The 17,565-nt window shown below is 43.4% G+C and overlaps 1 long non-coding RNA gene across 2 annotated transcripts; it reads right to left on the bottom strand.

The window, feature by feature from the left end:
- Positions 1 to 14,295: 14,295 nt before the first annotated feature.
- Positions 14,296 to 17,244, bottom strand: LOC147348993 (uncharacterized). 2 transcript variants are annotated; one of them, XR_015150255.1, is made up of 2 exons: positions 16,414 to 17,244; positions 14,296 to 15,610 (listed from the first exon to the last, which is right to left on the bottom strand). It is a non-coding gene; the product is annotated as an uncharacterized LOC147348993 (long non-coding RNA). The 2 variants fall into 2 exon arrangements; XR_015150254.1 differs by having other exon boundaries at positions 16,462 to 17,244.
- Between the last annotated feature and the right edge of the window lie 321 nt (positions 17,245 to 17,565).

The raw sequence follows: 17,565 nt of genomic DNA, 5'->3' as shown, positions 1-17,565 counted from the left end.
CTAAAGGCAACGGAAATATGAAGCAGGCGTGGGAAGAAGGCAGTTATAAACATCAGTTACAATGATGGAGCCCGTTGTAGGAATGACTGTAAGAATTATGAGTAATTCCTCCTTCTTTTAAATATGTCCATGTATTTATATGCTCATTATTTCTGCTTTCTTCTAGTCTCTCATGTCCTTATCATCTAGCTTAAGACGTGGCACTAGTCCAACTTCCTATCTCAATATTTAAGTTGCAGGACTTAAGAGGAGGCCCATCCCCGAGTGATGGCCGGACGTGTGTGTTTAGCTTCGTGGGGAAGGTCTGGGATTTTGCAGGATGCTTATATCACCAGCTTCACAGGCAATGAGGAGTGACCTCAGTCTGTTTATCCTTGTGGGGTTCCAGCTCGGCTTATGGATTTTTGATCCCCGACCCTCCTCTCTTTCCTCTTATCTCCCCAACTGCCGGCCCTGTGTTCTTCCAGCTCCAGTATCAGAAAGTCTGCAGAGACTGCTTACCAGGCCCCACAGTTGTGCAAGGTCAGAGCTGCCCTCCTCCCCGCTTTCTGCCCCTTCCCTTGGAGTGGTTCAACTCTTAGGACTGAACCCAAGAGTTTTACCCTCATTCAGTAGGCCTATGGGTCATAGACTTCTCTGAGGGCAGTGCCCCGTGTGGAGAATGCACCCTGCTCAATCCATGGTCTGAAGGTGTTTCCAACTCAGGTGCTCTAGAAGTCACTGGCAAAGTCCCCAGAGGTCCCAGCCTTGTGCAATCATGATTTTTCATCGTTTTAGATATTGCCGTTCAAAAACAGTGCAATTACCTGTTCATGGAACAGTTGCCCTCATTTTTTAACATCTGTCATTTAGGCTTTTGTTTTGTTTGGTTTGGTTTTGTTTTCTGCCACCCCTCTCTCCTTACCAGCTGCGAGGAAAATGGAGAGGGGAGAATTGATTCATGATAAATGCTGGGCTTAATTGTGTACGATTAAATCAAGAGTGAAATACCAATTGTTGCAGGTTGGATTCCCCTGGAAATATACCCTAAGGAGATTTATGAAGGGGAGATTTGTTGAGAAACGTTCACGAGATTGACACCCGTGGCTCACGGTGGTGGTGGCGGTGGGGAGAATCGATGAGCCAGGAGTGGACGGTGGGGTGGGATGGGGTGGGTTGTCAAGTGGCCGTGAGGGCTTCAGATAATCCTGTGTGGGGTTTGGGAGCTGTGATGGCTCTTCAGCGTTGGCCCACATTGGGAATTCCCTGATGGTGCGATGGTTAAGACTTCACACTTTCACTGCTGAGGGCCCAGGTTCAATCCCTGGTCGGGAACTAAGATCCCACAAGCCACGTGATGTGGCCAAAAGTTAAAAAAGAAAAAAACAAACATTGTCCCACAATGGGGAAAGGAAGCTAGGTCATTTTACCCCTGTATAGACCAGCCATTGGAAATAGATTGCCCCAGGAAGAGGGCTTTGATTTTGGGTGAGGCCCTCTGCAGACAAGGCCAATGCTAGGAGTAGGGGGTTGGGACTCAGCAGGGTGCTGTCAGCTGCAACCCTCCCAGTCCCTGAGCCTAGCTGAAACAGTCCAGCCCTGGTTCCCCTGGCTCCCACGTGCTCCATGTAACTCCTGAGAGTGACTCCTCCAGGACCGAGAGGCCTCTTTCCCTGAGGAAACCTCACAGGAGGAACGTCATGGGCTCAACCTACTGCCCGGAAAGTGCAGCTGATCTTGAGGCCACGCCTGCCAGTCAGTGAGTGTCTCTGGCTTTTTGCTACCCAGTCTGGAGTCCTCTTGTTGTTGCAGGAAGGTGGTACCGCCCACGGTGTAGGTGGCACACAGGGAGGGGAACATGACCCTCAGTCCCTAGAAATCTGAAACCTTGCTCACCACGCACTGCTCAGGCCATGGTTCTGCGCTGGTCCATCCACCACCAAACTGGGCAGAGGTCTACTGAGAAGGGAAAATCACCGGGGTGCCTAGACTGCTCCCTCCTGTCCCCATCATTTCACCAAAGCCCCGTTTCCTCCTCCTTATCAGCGTCAGTTTCTCCTGCAACGTGGTGATGCCTTTCCTTGTCTACAGCTCTCTGTTCACAGAGAGCTGGACACTACTGGGCAGTGACTGAAAAGTTTAGCGGGGGCAGCCGCAGAAGGAGGACCCCGGTGAAGCCTGTCTCTGGAGAAGCAAGGAGAAGATTCGACACTGTGGTCCAAACAACCATCTCAGAAACCCTGGAAATTAACCAGAGGCCTTTGACAAATTGAATGATGTTGATTCCAGAGACGCTTCTTAACCTTGGCTGACAATGGGGGGAATCCGTGCCACGTTAGCTGGGCTGCTCCCATCTCCCCGAATGGATGTGGCAGCATGAAGACCAGCAGTCTTGCTGCTGCAGGAGGGTGTTGATTTAATTTGGAGCTCCAGAGAAAAGCCCCTTCTCCGGGGGGCACTGTCGAAAGCAATTGCCATCCCTGCAGAAAACAATCAAGAAAGCCAATATCACAGCTGCCCAAGGGCTGTAATACTGATTTTGGGCAGCAGCAGACAGGCCAAAATATTTAAGGAGAGACCTGGGGGCTGGGACAGCCATGGGGGCTTTGATAAGGCTGCACACATTCCTGAGGACCTGGGAGGCTGTGTACAGGAGGGTACTCAGGAGAAAGGGGAGAGAGCCTGCTTATCTGCTTGGCTCTGCTGACCGTGCAGGCAGAGAAAGCCAGGACAGGCTTGTGAACTGCATGCCTGACCACAGCAAGAGGAGGGGAAACCTTACTGGCTCCAGGCGTTTAAGCAAAACCTCCAACCAGCTATTGGCTGACTATGAAGCTATGCTTACCCAGATCAGTTTCTAGGAAGTCAGGCTAACGATGAAGCTGAGATTTTTTTTTTTTTTTTTAAAGCACTGACATTAGTGTTTACACACGGAAGAGGAGTTAGTCTCTAAATAATTCATCCAGACTATTCCCTAAACAAACAAATAAATGCAGCAACACCCCCTGGGGAAGTGAACCAGGATCCAGATTTGCTATAATAAATTATCCAAAATGTCCAGTTTTTAACAAAACTTGTGAAACAGACAAAGAGGAATACACAGTCACATGCAGGAAAGAAGCAGTTGGTAGAAGTGTCTCTGAGGGACCCTAGGTGTTGGACTTGGTAGGCTAAGCCAGGAAATTGTTTTTAAAAGAATTACGAAGTAAAGGAAGCTATCCACAAAACGAAAAGGCAGTCTACCAGATGAGAGGCGATGTTGGCAAGAATATACCCAGCAAGGGGTTAATAGCCAGAAAGCACGGAGAACTCATACAGCACAACATAAAACAGCAGCCAACCTGATCAAAATCAGGCCGAGGACCCGAACATTTTCCAAAGAAGATGTTACAGATGGCCAACCAGCGCATAAAAGATGCTCAACATCACTAATCAGCAGGGAAATGCAAATCAAAACCACAATGAAATACCGCCTCACACCTGTCAGAATGGCTATTATTAAAAAGACAACAAATAACCCGTTTGGCAAGGATGTTGAGAGAAGAGAACTGTTGTACACTGCTGGTGGGAATGTAAGTTGGTGCAGCTACTGTGGGAAACAGTATGGAGACTCCTCCAAAAATCAAAAATAAAACAGCAAATAACCAAAAGGACTTACTGTGTAGCACAGGAGACTGTTCTCAATGTCTTGTAATAATCTATAATGGAAAAGAATCTAACAGAAGAATAGACACATGTGTGTGTATAATTGAATCACTTTGCTGCACGCCTGAAACCAACACAGCATTGTAAATCCACTACATTCCAGTAACACTAAAAAAATGGAACTACCATAGGATCCAGCAATTCCACTTCTGGGTATTTTCCCAAAGAAGATAAAAACACTAATTAGAAAAGAAACATGCACTCAAGGTTCACTGAAGTGTTATACACAATAGCTGGCATTTGGAGGTAACCTAAGTGCCCATTGGTAGATGAATGGATGAATAGGTGTGTGTTCTCTCTCTCTCTCTCTATATATATATATGTATGTATACACACACACACTATATATATATAGTATTCTTGCCTGGGAAATCCCATGGACTGTAGCCCGCCAGGATCCTCTACCCACGGAATTTTCCAGGCAAGAATAGTGGAGTGGGTTGCCATTGCCTTCTTCAGGGGATCTTCTAAACTTAGGGATCGAACTCATATCACCCGCATTGGCAGGTGGATGCTTTACCACTGAGCCACCTGGGAAGCCCCATACACACACACACACACACACACACACACACACAGACATACACAGACACACAGACACACACACACACACATACACACACAGATACACACACACACAGACATACACACACACACACACACACATATATACACACATGTGTTACTCAGCTATTTAAAAAAAAGAATGAAATCTCACCTTTTGTGACATCATGTGTGGACCTAGAGAGTATTAGGCATAGTAAAATAAGTCAGACAGAAAAAGGAAAATGCTGTATGATTTCACTAAAATTGGAATCTAGAAAACAATAAACAAAACAGACATAGAGTCCCAGGTACAGAGAACAAAGAGGGTGCTGTTGGAGGGAACGGGGGAGGAGGAGGAGTGAGACAGCTGAGCTAAATCACAGGTACATACCTCCAGTTACAACACAGATGAGTCACGGGGAAGACACGTACAGCGTGGGGAATGCAGTCAAGAATAATGCAACGTCTTTGTACGGTGACAGCTGGTAACGAGGCTTATCGTGCTGACCATCTCGTAACGCACAGAAACGTCGGATCGTCGTGTTATACACCAGAAACTAAAGGCGTTGTGAGTCAAAAACAGACAAGCAAACAAAATCATAGAAAAAGAGGTCAGACCTGAGGTCACCAGAGGTGGCAGGTGAGGGGGAAAATTGGATGAAGGTGGTTGGAAGATACAGACTTCCAGGTACGAGATAAATAAGTACTGGGAGCGTATACAACAGGATGAATATAATCAACCCTGCTTTATGTCTTAAGTGAAAGGGATTAAGAGAGTAAATCTTAACTGTTCTCATCACAAGGAAAAATATTTTTTCTCTTATTTGTATCTACATGAGATGCTGGATGCATCTGAACTTTCCATGGTCATTAGCTCATAATGTATGTAAGTCAGATCATTATGCTGTGCCTCTTAAACTTATACAGTGCTGTATGTCAGTTATATCTTGATAAAACTGGAAGAAGAAAAAACAGAAAAGCCTGATAAATTTGACTCATCAATCAGAGAACACCAACAAGAAGACGCAAAGCAGAGGCATCTTTGTTTTATTGCACTCAGCTTTGCAGATATTGCTTTTTTTTTTTAACAGATTAAAGTTTGTGACAATCCTGCATTGTCAGATAATGGTTAGCATATCTAAAAAAGCAATAAAGAAATTTAAAAATACAGCACTTACATTGTTTTTTAGATACAATGTATTGCACACCCTTAGATTATAGTGTGTGTAAATGACTTTTACATGCACTGGGAAACCAAAAAATAAAGTGCGACTCATTTTATTGCAATATTTGCTTTACTGTGATGGCCTGGAACCGAACCTGTGATTTCTCCGAGGTCTGCCTGTATAACGAAGAACCAAATAGAAATTCTGGAGTTGAAAAGTAAAACTGAAATGAAAAATTCATCAGAGGGGCTCAAGGATAGATTTGAGTTGTACAAAGAAAGACTCAACAAACAGAGATAAAGTGATAGAAACTGTCTAAAGAACAGAAGGAAAGAAGAATGTGTAACACCAACAGAGCTTCAGAATTTTGCGAGACCATTGGTGAAAGGCACAGAATTATTTTTTTAAGATAAGAGCTGAATTTTTCCCAAACTTGGTTTAAAAAAATCCATCAATATATGCCTGCAATAAACTCAACAAATGTCAGAGGATAAACTAAAAAAAAAAAATCACACCTACACGTATCATAGTCAAAGGTTATGACTATCATATATGTCATCAAAGACAAAGTCTTGAAAGCATCAGCAGTAAAATGACTCATCATGTAAAAGAAAACCACGATCGGATTATCTTTAGAAATAATGGAGACCAGAAGGTAGCAGGTTGTCATCGTCAAGGTGCTAAAAGAAAAAACAGTTGAATTTTCTGTATCTAGCAAAATTATCCTTCAAACATGAAGAGAATAACAGACACACCCAGATAAGCATAGGCTGAAAGAATTCATTGCTAGCAAACCTGCCTTATAAAAAAAAAACACTGAAGTATGTTCTCCAGGCTAAGAAGAAATAATCTGGTGACAAGAACCTATAGGAAGAAATAAAGAGCACCCATAAAGGTGATCATGTAGGTAAATATAAAAGATACAGTCAATATATTTTTAATCTTTTCTGCTCTTCATTTATGTTTTGGGTTGGCCAAAAAGTTTGTTGAGGTGTTTCCATAGGATGGTGTGGGAAAACCCAAAAGAACTTTTTGGCCAACCCAATAGATCTGAACTGCATGCAGTGATAATCATAAAACTGTATTGTTAGGCTTATAACATAGAGTTGTATGTTTATATGGCAATATTAGCACAAAGGAGAGGGAAGGGAAGGGAGATATATTGGAGCCAAATTTCTGTATACCAGTGTAATTTAGTTAGTATCGATGCTAAACAAATTTTAAGTTAAGCTGTATATTGTAATCCCCACAACAATCACTAGGAAAAGAATTTTTTAAATGTATGTTAAAAAAAGAATGGCAATAGCATACAAGGAAATATCCATTTAACACCAAACAGAATTGAAATAACAGAGGAATAGATGAATAAAAAGGCGTAAGACGTCACCGTGGGCAGGGACTGCAGCCATGAAATTAAAGGACACTTGTTCCTTGGAACAAAAGCAAGGATAAACATAGAGTATTAAAAACAGAAACATCACTTTGCCAACAAAGGTCCATATAGTCAAAGCTATGGTATTTCCGGTAGTCACGTACAGATGTGAGAGCTGGACAATAAAAAAGGCTGAGGGTTGAAGAATTGATGCCTTTGAACTGTGGTGCTGGAGAAGACTCTTGAGAGTCCCTTGGACAGCAAGGAGATCAAACCAGTCCATCCTAAAGGAAATCAACCCTGAATATTCATTGGAAGGACTGATGCTGAAACTGAAGCTCCAATACTTTGGCCACCTGATGCCAAGAGACGACTCATTGGAAAAAAGACCCTGATTTGGGGAAAGATTGAAGGTGGGAGGAGAAGGGGGCAACAGAGGATGAGATGGTTGGATGGCATCACTGATTCAATGGACATGAGTCCGAGCAAACTCAGGGAGAAGGTGAAGGACGGCCGTGCTGCAGTCCATGGGGTCACAAAGAGTCGGACCTGACTGAGCAACTGAATAACAACAATAGAGGAAACAGATAACAGAGTAGCAAATGCATGTTGAACCACACCAATCATGACATTAAACATAAATAAAAACTCAAAAAGCAGAGATTGTCAGATTGTTATAAACAACAGCAACAACCAGGATCCAATTTTATGCTCTTTACAGTAAATACACTTCAAATTCAAAGACAGAATAAATTGAAAGTAAAAAGTAAAAGGCACACCTCGTTTGATTGAGCTTCCTTTGATTGCACTTTGTAGATACGGAGATTTTTACAAATTGGAAGTTTATGGCAACGCTGAATTGAGAAAATCTGTCGGCATCACTTTTTCAAACTGCACTTGCTTACTTCATGTCTGTGTGTCACATTTTGGTAATTCTCACAATATTTCAAACTTTTTCATAATTATTATTATAATATCTGTTATGGTGACATGTGATCAGTGATCAGTGATTCGACTGTTATGACTCACAGAAGGCCCAGAATTTGTGGCAATAAAGGATTTTTAAATTTTATTTATTTATTCGGCTGCACCTGGTCTTAGGGGGATTCCCCGGTGGCTCAGCGGTAAGGAATCCGCCTACAATACAGGAGATGCGGGTTTGATTCCTGGGTGGGGAAGATCCCCTGGAGGAGGGCACAGAACCGCTCTCCAGTATTCTTGCCTGGAGAATCCCATGGACAGAGGAGCCCGGGGGGCTACAGTCCATGGGTCACAAAGAGTGGGACACGACTAAAGTGACTGAGCGTGCACACACACACACACACACACACTAGGTCTTAGTTGAGCAGGCAGGCTCTTCTTTGAGGCATGTGGAATATTTATATTTGTGGCACATGGGATCTTCTTTTTTTGTTTTTATTTTTTAGTTGCGGCATGCAGGATCTAGTTCCCTGAACACGGACCGAACCCGGGCCCCATGCATTGGGAGCACAGAGTCTGAACTGCTGGACCACTAAGGGAGTTCCAGCAAGAAAGAATTTTTGAAATCAGGTACGTTCATTTTTAAAGACATAATGTGACTGCATACTCACAGTATAGCATAAACATTTTATATGCAATGGGAAACCAAAAGATTCATGTGACTCACTTTATTGTAATACTCACTTTATCGTGGTGGTCTGGAACCAAACCCACACTGTCTCTGAAGTCTGCCTCTACCAAGAAAACAGTAACCATAAGAGAAGCAAAGTGGCTGTATTATTAGAAAAACAGGCCTTTAAGACCAAAAAAAGTTACTAGAGACAAAAAAGATATATTTTATAATGTAAAAGGATCAATTAATCAAGAGGATACAATGATCCTAAACTTGCTTGTGCCTCGTAACGGTTTCAAAATACATGAAACAAAAGCCGATAGAAATGCAAAGAGAAATAGATAACTTTGCACTTGAAATGGACAATTTCAACACCTCTTTTATAAAATAATTAATAGGGCAAGTAGAAAATCAGCAAGGATGTAGAAGCTTTGAACTACCTATCAAGCAGCTTAACCAAACTAGCATCTGGACAAGGTCAGTTTCCATTCAAATGCCAAAGAAGAGCAATGCCAAAAAGTGTTCAAATTACTGTACAGTTATGCTCATTTCACATGCTAGTAAGGTTATGCTCAAAATCTTTCAAGCCAGGCTTTAGCAGTACGTGAACCAAGAACCTCTAGATGTACAAGCTGGGTTTAGAAAAGGCAAAGGAACCAGAGATCAAATTGCCAACATTTGTTGGATCATAGAGACAGCAAGGGAATTCCAATAAACATCTACTTCTGCTTCACTGACTGCGCTAAAGCCTTTGACTATGTGGATCACAACAAACTGTGGAAAATTCTTAGAGATGGAAATACCAGACCACCTTACCTGTCTCCTGAGAAACCTGAATGCAGATCAAGAAGCAACAGTTAGAAGTGTACATGGAACAATGGACTGCTTCAAAATTGGGACAGGAGTATAACAAGGCTGTATATTTTCATCCTGCATATTTAACTTATTTGCAGAGTACATCATGCAAAATGGCTGGAGGAAACACAAGCTGAAGTCAAGATTGCTAGGAGAATTATCAAAAACCTCAGATATGCAGAAGATACCACTCTAATGGCAGAAAGTAAAGAGGAACTGAAGAGCCTCTTGATGAAAGTGAAAGAGGAGTGTGAAAAAGCTGGCTTGGAATTCAACATTCAAAAAACTAAGATCATGGCATCTGGTCCCATCACTTCATGACAAATAGAAAGGTAAAAAGTGGAAGCAGTGACATATTTTATTTTCTTGGGCTCCAAAATCTGTAGATGGTGACTGCAACCATGAAATTAGAAGACGCTTGCTCCTTAGAAAGAAAGCTATGACAAACCTAAACAGCATATTAAAAAGCAGTGACATCTCTTTGCCAACAAAGGTCCCTGTAATCAAAGCTATGGTTTTTCCAGTAGTCATGTACGGATGTGAGAGTTGGACCATAAAGAAGGCTGAGTGAGCACTAAAGAATCGATACTTCTGGATTATGGTGCTGGAGAAGACTCTTGAGAGTCCCTTGAACAGCAAGGAGACCAAATCAGTCAATCCTGTAGGAAAACAATGCTGAACTTTCACTGGAAGGACTGATGCTGAAGCTCCAATACTTTAGCCATCTGATGCGAAGAGCTGATTCATTGGAAAAGACCCTGAGGCTGGGAAAGATTGAGGGCAGGAGGAGAAGAGGGCAACAGAGGATGAAATGGTTAGATAGCATCACTGAATCGATGGACATGAATTTGAGCAAACTCTGGGAGACAGTGAAGGACAGGGGAGCCTGGTGTTCAAGTCCATGAGGGGGCAAACAGCCAGACAGGACTTGGCAACTGGACAGCACCACAAACTGACATCTACAGAACCTCTACCAGCAATAGCAGAATGCTCATTCTTTACACTGTCTATGAGACGTTCTCAAAGATACACTGTGTTCTAGGCCATAATACATCTTTAAATTTTTAAAAGTTGAACTTGTAGACAGGTTCTCCAATCACAACAAAATTGAATTAGAAAAAAATAGAAGGAGATTTGGGAAATCTTAAGTATTTTGAAATGAATGAAAATGGTCTGTGGTGCTGGAGAAGACTCTTGAGAGTTCCTTGAACAGCAAGAAGATCAAATCAGTCAATCCTATAAGAAATCAAAATATTAAAAAAATTTATATCAAAAATATATCAAAATCTATCAGACGCCGCAAAAGTGGTGCTTAAAGGAGAAGGTATAGCCTAGATGCCTGTATTAGAGAAAAAGAATGAGCTCAGATCATTGATCCAATCTTTTGCCTGAAGACTTTAGAATAAAAGAGCAAACCAAACCCAAGGCAAGCAGAAAGCAGGCAGTAAAAAAGATTAGAATGGAAATAAGCATCGTAGAAGAGCAGTGAACAGTGTTGTGCTTAGTCACAAAGTCGAGTCTGACTCTTAGGACCCCAAGGAATGTAGCCCACCAGGCCCCTCCGTCCTTGGGATTTTCTGGGCAGGAATACTGGAGTGGGTTGCCATTTCCTCCTCCAGGGAATCTTTCAGACTCAAGGATGGAATCCATGTCTCCTGTGCTGGAGGCAATCTCTTACATTGCAGGTGGATTCCGTACTGACTGAGCCAACAGGGAAGCCTGAAATGAAAAATAGAGAAAAATCAATGAACACAGAAGTTGGTCCTTTGAAAAGAACATCTCAATAGGCAAACTTTTAGCTAATTTGATCAAGAAAGAAAGGGAGAATACACAGAGCATCAAAATTATTACTGCAAGAAGGATATCTGATCCTGTAGACTTTAAAAGGATTACCCAGGGGAGTTGCCAGGTGGCCTAGTGGTCAGGCTCCATCGCTTTGACTGCAGAGGCCTGGGTTCAATCCTGGGTTGGGGGAAAACCTCACATGCCAAGTGATGCAGCCACAATAGAAAACAAACAAACAAAAGGCCTGAAAACAAACAAACAAACAAAAGTATATGGGAATACTGTGAACACCTCTATACAGTGTTAGGCAAGACATAAACCACCCCAATCCATTCCAGAAAAAAATAGGAAATCTGAATACACCTATAAGATGCAAAAGAAAAAAATGATTAGCAATCAAAAGCTTTTGCACAAAAGAATTCCTGGACAACTTTTACTGATGAATTCTATCAAATGCTGAAAGAAGAAATGACATTGACATTCTATGAACTCTTCCAGAAGAGGAAGGGACCCTTCTCAGCTTCTTCTTTGAGGAAGGACCCAGTGCCAAAGGCAGACAAAGACATCACTAAGAAAATTAAATGACAGACTAATAACCCTCATGAATATAGATACCATAATCTTCAACCAAATACTAGCCAAGTGAATTCAGAAAGATAGAAAAAGGATTACTTATTATAGCCAAATGAGATTCATCCCAGGAATGCAAGGCTGGATGAACATTCCCCAAATCAATTAATGTAATGCACTATATTAATAAATAAGAAACAAAACTCATATGACCATTTCAATAGATACAGAAATCATTTAATAAAATTCAGCATGCATTCATGATTAAAAAGAAAGAAAACTCATTCCTGCCAAACTTGGAACAGACAGAAACTTCATCAAACTGGTAAAAGGCATCCATCTGAATCCTACAGATAAGGCCACATGTAAATAATGAGAGAATAAACGCATTCTCTCTAAGATTAGGAACAAGGCAGATGCTCTTGGCGCTTCTCTTCATTGTTCTACTGGAAGTTTTGGCCAGTGCAATCATAAATAATAAAGAAATAAAAAACTGTTAGTTGCTTAGTCATGTCCGACTCTATGTGACCCCATGGACCATAGTCCACCAGGCTCCTCGGTCCATGGGATTCTCAAGGCAAGAACACTGGAGTGGGTAGCCATTCCCTTCTCCAGGGAAAGAAAGAAAAGACAATCTAGATTAAAAAGAAGGAAGTATTGGGAAATTGTCTTTATTCCAGATGGCATGTTTTTATATGTTGAAAGTCCAAAGGACTCAATGAAAATTCTACTATAGTAAGTAAATTCAGCTATGATATGGGATATAAAATCAACATACACAAATCCTTTGCATTTTTATATATTGGCAATGAACAATCTGAAAATGAAATGAAGAAAACAATTCCATTTAGTAGCATCCAAAAAAAAAAATAAAATGTGCCCCCGACGGCACGAGTGCTAAAGAATCTGCTGGTGCAGGAGACACAGAGATGTGGATTCGATCCCTGCGTTGGGAAGATCCCCTGGAGGAGGGCATGCAACCGCCAGTACTCTTGCCTGGAGAATCCCAAGGACAGAGGAGACTGGTGGGCTACAGTCCATGGGGTCGCAAAGAGTCGGACACGACTGAAGTGCCTGAGCACTAACATGCACAAAAGAATAAGATCCTCAGGAATAAATTCAGCAAAAGGAGCATGAAACTTGCACACTGAAAACTACAAAACATTGCTGAGGGAAATTAGAGAATGTCTAAATTAACAGAGACATTTTGTGTTCACAGATTAGAAGAATCAATATTGTTAAGATGGCAATTCCCCCGGAATTAATCTATTGAGTCAACGTCATCCCTATCAAAATCCCAGCAGTCTGTTTCATAGACACCGACAAGCAGATCTTACAGTTTATATGGAAACGAAAAAATCCAGAGTAGCAAAAACCATCCTGAAAAAGAACAGAGTGGGAGGGCTTTCACTGCCAATTCCAAAGTTCCTAAAAAGCTTCAGTAATGGAGACGGTGGTGAACCAGGATAAGAATGGATGTGTGGATCCGTGGAACAGAGCTAAGAGCCCAGCAAGACATTCTTGCATTTACGGTCAATGGATTTTTGATAATGATGCCAAGACAGTTCAATGGGAAAAGGATAAGCTTTTCAACAAAGGATGCTGGGACAGTTGAATAGCCACATGCAGAAAGATGAACTTGGATCATCCACTCCAGCACTCTTGCCTGGAAACTCCCATGGATGGAGGAGCCTGGTAGGCTGCAATCCATGGGGTCGCTGAGGGTTGGACACGACTGAGCAACTTCCCTTTCACTTTTCACTTTCATGCATTGGAGAAGGAAATGGCAACCCACTCCAGTGTTCTTGCCTGGAGAATCCCAGGGACAGGGAAGCCTGGTGGGCTGCCGTCTCTGGGGTTGCACAAAGTCGGACACGACTGAAGTGACTTAGCAGTAGCATCACACCACACACACAAATTAACTCTAAAGGGGTTGCAGACATAAATGTAAGTGGTAAAGCTATAAAGCTTTTAGAAGAATGCTTAATAAAGTCTTCATAACCTCAGGCGAGGCAAAGTTTTCCTAGATTCAATATCCAAAGCACAACCTAACAGAAAGAATTGACAAACTGGACGTCATCAGAATTAAAACATTTGCACCTTTAAAGTCATTAATAAGAAAATGAAAAGACAAGCTGTAGATTGAGAGAAAGGAGCTGCAAATCATGTATCTGATAAGCGACTTGTATCTAGGATATAGAAAGAACCCAATGAAAAGACAAACATCCAATTAGAAAATGGGCAAAAGCCTTGAATAGACATTTCACCAAAGGAGATAAACACATGGTGAATAAGTGCTTGAAACGGTGCTCAACATCATTAGTCATCAGGGAAACGCAAATTAAAAGCACCATGAGATACCACTTCACACACACACCAGAATGGCTATAATTATAAGTATACACAATAACAAGTGCTAAAGAGAGAAATGGGCACCCTCAAACACAGCTGATAGAAATAGAGAACGGTCCAGCTACTCTGGAAAATGGTCTGGCGCTTTCTTTTCTTAAAAGATGAAACATAAATTTACTAAATGACTCTGCAATTCAACGACTAGGTATCTACCCAAGGGGGATAAAAACACAAGTCCACGCAAAACTGGCATGTAAAAACCCATAACAATTTAATTTCTAACAGCCAAAAGGTAGAAATAACCCTGATGTTAGTTAACCGATGAATGGACAAAGTGCAGTTTATCCAAACCATGGAATACGAGTCACCAATAAAAATGAATGAAGTACAGATGCACATCGCGGATGAACGTCAGAAACGCATTAAGCAAGGAAAGCCAGACACAGAAGGTTACCTATTGTATGATTTTGTTTATAGGAATTGTGCAGACAAGGTAAATCTGTAGAGACAGAAAGTAGATTTGTGGTTGTCTGGACTGTGGGTTGAAATGGAAATTAACTGTAAATGAGGGTGAGAGATCTTACTGAGTTGATGGAGCTGGTCTAACACTGGATTATGTTGATGGTTGCACAATAAAGCAAATTTATTGAAAACTGTTGATATGCATACTTAAAATGGGTGAGTTTCAGTGAAGCGAAGATGCTGCTAAAGTTTATTGGGACTCTTTCTATGGCCCTGGCAGAAGGATCCCCCTTTGAGAACTGGGACCTCCAAAATCACAGGGCACTGAGTCGTAGGATGGACCAAAACTCCCCAGAAGAGCCACAGGGAGTGATTAGAAGCAGGGCCTTTCCTATTTCTGCCCTTGCTGCCTGGACTCATATGCTTTTCCATCTGGGGACAAAACACCATTATAATGGCCATCCATGTAGAGCATGTATGTCCTTGAGGACAGCCGTCCTCAAGCCAGCATCTCAGCTGTGTTGTCAAAAAGCCATGCTGCTAATTGCATCCTTGGTGTTTGGGTGGTTCAGTCTGCAGTAGCAGCGTGTTCACTTGGCCGTACCTCCTTTGCTGGGATTTTATGCAGGCTTCTGTGTTGATGGATCAAACACTCTCTAAATCTTCAGATGAGGTGAGTAGGGGGTTGGTTGAGGTTTGGGGGCCAGGAAAGGCAAATCCCAGGATGTGATGTTTAATTCTATGTATCAACTTGGACAGTGTTTTGGATGAGGTCAACACTCAATTGGCCAATTCCAGGTGAAGGAGATTATTCTCCACGGTATGGGTGGGACTCATCCAATCAGTTGAAGGCGTGAATTGAATGAAAAGATCAGCCTCCTGGAGCGAGAGGACATTCTCAGCAGACTGCCTTCAGGCTTCATCTGTCCGTCAGATCTCCGGGATCTCCAGGCTGCCAGCCCTAGGCCTGGAACTGCCCACCAGATGTCCTATGTCTTGAGCCTGCTCGTCTACACTGTGAATGTGGACGCTAGTCTCCATGATCACGTGAGCCAATTCCTTATAACAAATCTTTCTGTAGATGCACATACCCTATTGGTTCTGTTTGCTGGAGTACCCTGATTAATACACTAGACGTGCCACTTCCCACGATGAATGGCTGCCTTTTTTCAGGGTGGAAGGGCCCAGCATACTCAGTTTGCCACCATGTGGCTGGTTGATCTCCTGAAAAAAAAACACGTCACATCAGAAGCTCAGTGTTGGACTCTGTGGCTGACAGGTTGGACATTCAACCTCGGCCAGTGGGAGGCCACGCTTCTGGGCTAATGGCTACTCTGGTCGTGTGCTGACATCAGCCAGCCCTGTCATCTTGCCCCCTAGGGTATGTCTTGCCTCCTCCATTGTAGATCAGGTGATGTCCACCTGTAACCCAGAGATCTTCCTACATCAGGAATGCATCTAAGTCACATCAGCCATATCTGACTCTTTGTGGCCCTGTGGAATGTGGTCCACCAGGCTCCTCTGTCCATGGACTTCTCCAGGCAAGAATACTGGAGTGGGCTACCATGCCCTCGTCCAGGGGATCATCCCAACCCAGGGATTGACAGATCTTCTCCTAAAGGCTGCACATTTGCCTTATCCTCAGACCTTTTCTCATTCCTCGTCTTCTAATCCTTCTCTTTCTTGGTCCCCAAGGAACCAGTCAAACCATGGGGTGCTGCTCAAGAATCAACAGGTGTCCTAATCTTTCCATACTTATGGATTCTCTTCCTTCCATACAAAGTGGAACACGTCATGCTCCACTGGAAGCCCTGTCTGTGGGAGGATTCCCCCTCAGCCCACATTAACTAATAGACTGTGGATCAGTCATGAAGGGCTGTATTAGCAGTATTAGCCTCTTCCTGCCTCTCTCTCCTGGGACACTTGCTCTGGAGCCCAGAGCCATCATGTTAGAAATCCAGCTACTCTTGGTGGACAGGCCACATGGAGAGAGACACAACGAGGGAGAGAGACCCAAGGAGCACCACCTCTCCTGGCCCCCGGCTTGTTGCCTCCCCAGCCCGGGTGCCAGACACCTCCGTGCGAGAACCTGCAGGTGATTCCAGCTCCCTGCCCTGGCCCCGATGTGCTGGATCTGCCTGGTTGGAGAATTCAGCCTCTTTCAGAGCTTGGCAATCCTTGTAATTAAGTCCTTGGCCAGATCGTCAGCTCTTTCTGCCTCCAGCTGCAAGAAATGAGAGTCTCTAATTTGTATAGTGTTAAGGAGACCCTCTGGTTATCTTAATTAGCCTTTAATTGGTGATTAACCACCCTCAGTCTTTGATTCTCCTCCTCCAGGGCCTCAAGCTGCCCCCACAACAGCCATCCAATCTGGAGTCGGTAGGATGATGGCTTCCCGGGTCATTCCCAGATACCCAATGGGCCATACCCTCCTGGGCTTTCCTTTCTTTGGGTCTTGATTGCACCTCCACCTCATGCCATACCTATGCTCCCCTATCGCCCGTGATAGAGTCCTCACTGCCAGCCATCTGGTGGCTGAGCCAGCTCCAAAATCCCATTTGAGAGATCCTTGGACCACCCCCTGGTACCATCTGTTGCAGGTCAGTTTCCCTGGCATCTAGCTTCTGAGATGAAGGTTTGACTGGGGAGAGTCCCTGGGTCCACCCTGATGGGAGGGAGGCTGAAAAACGTGAGATGAGGCAGAGGAAGGTGAACAGCAGGACAGTTGAAGCAAAGACTTCAGCTGATCCCCCGGGGTCCTGGGCACTGGGATAGTTTGTTAGAGTTGTCCCGCCTTAGGGAAAGCCTTTTGGTCTCCATACCAACTGGTCATTGCATACAGGTTACCTCCGCCTGGTGAGGGGGAGTAACCTTGGGTGAGGCTGATTTTTTGGATGGCGGCAATCCCAAGAGGACTCAGGAAAGAGGTGCTTTGCTGAAAACCTTCTGAGCAGCTGCGGAGTGAGTGCCCCAGGGCTGGGGTGGTGGAGAGTGGATCCGGGCAGTGTACCGCAGCGTCTATCGACACACCCACAGTGCACTTTCTCTAGGCATCTGCTCATGCTCAGTTGCTTGGTCGTGTCTGACTTTTTGCAACCCCATGGACTGTAGCCCACCAGGATCCTCTGTCCACGGGATTGTCCCAGTAAGAATCCTGAAGTGGGTTGCCATTTCCTCCT

The sequence above is a fragment of the Bos grunniens genome, chromosome 21, assembly GCF_055505025.1.
Source record: "Bos grunniens cultivar Pamir isolate PY7600 chromosome 21, Bosgru_T2T1.0, whole genome shotgun sequence".
NCBI classification, from domain to species: Eukaryota; Metazoa; Chordata; class Mammalia; order Artiodactyla; family Bovidae; genus Bos; species Bos grunniens.
Note: the sequence above shows the minus strand (reverse complement) of the source record. Positions and strands in the feature narration are given on the sequence as shown.